We start from the raw sequence: 890 nt of genomic DNA, 5'->3' as shown, positions 1-890 counted from the left end.
AAATAATGTCATTAATATAAAAACAAAAATTTTTATAGGTTGTCTCCTTGAAAATGGCCTGATGTCAAAGCGTTGGAGAGTTTCTGAAAATAAATGTTGAGAGTATATTTGGGTCAAATTTGTGAGTGTTAATAATAAAAAAATGGTATATTAAATTTAATATTTTTAATGGATTACTAAAAAAAAAGAGAAATATGAGAGCAAAATAGAGAGTAAAATAGAGAGGAATAAAATATATGCTGTTAAGGATGAAAAAAAAATTGACAGAGGAACAAAAAAAATAAATAAAAAATGTAATGTTATTTAGTTTTTTGAAAAAAAACACTGTATGTGATATTTAGTTATGACGAAAAAAAAAATACAACAGAAAAAAATATTTCATCTTTGTTCATTACTTTATGTAAGTGTTTATATTATCTCTTAAATAAGACTGATATATAAATATTGAAGTAAACTGTGTCTTGTCGCAACCCAATACATAGCAGCATTGGTGTTTAAATAAAGTATTTCTCTGTAATATTTATTTCATTTAATATTGTTTTACATTTTTAGGTAGTTGTACTATTTTCTTTGGTGGCAACTCTGAGAGTAGAAGCCTTTGTTACGTTTCATCATGCCCTCATAAACCCGGTCTATCCTCTCGACTATTCCTATGTGTAAGAATATATTATAGAAATTTTCTTGAATTTATTTTGTAATTATCCTTCGTTTTATGGATTAAAAATATATTTTTGTCTATATTAAGGCCTCAAGAATTGGATCCAGTTCTGCTGCAAACAAGATTGTAAGTATTCAATAAAAATTTTATTATTTCCAATAAAAAAAATTCAAAGAAATTAATTCCTATTAATATAATTTTAATTTAAAATATTTTTTTAGTGATAGATGGG

At 24.4% G+C, this 890-nt stretch overlaps 1 long non-coding RNA gene across 1 annotated transcript; it reads left to right on the top strand.

The window, feature by feature from the left end:
• Nucleotides 1-520: 520 nt before the first annotated feature.
• Nucleotides 521-890, top strand: LOC106692048 (uncharacterized). The gene is made up of 3 exons (XR_001344902.2): nucleotides 521-656; nucleotides 746-784; nucleotides 880-890. It is a non-coding gene; the product is annotated as an uncharacterized lncRNA (long non-coding RNA).

The sequence above is a fragment of the Halyomorpha halys genome, unplaced genomic scaffold (genome assembly GCF_000696795.3).
Source record: "Halyomorpha halys isolate HHAL.00 unplaced genomic scaffold, Hhal_1.1 Scaffold7858.1, whole genome shotgun sequence".
NCBI lineage: Eukaryota > Metazoa > Arthropoda > Insecta > Hemiptera > Pentatomidae > Halyomorpha > Halyomorpha halys.
The sequence above is the reverse complement of the archived record's forward strand: the minus strand, read 5'-3'. Positions and strand labels throughout refer to the sequence as shown.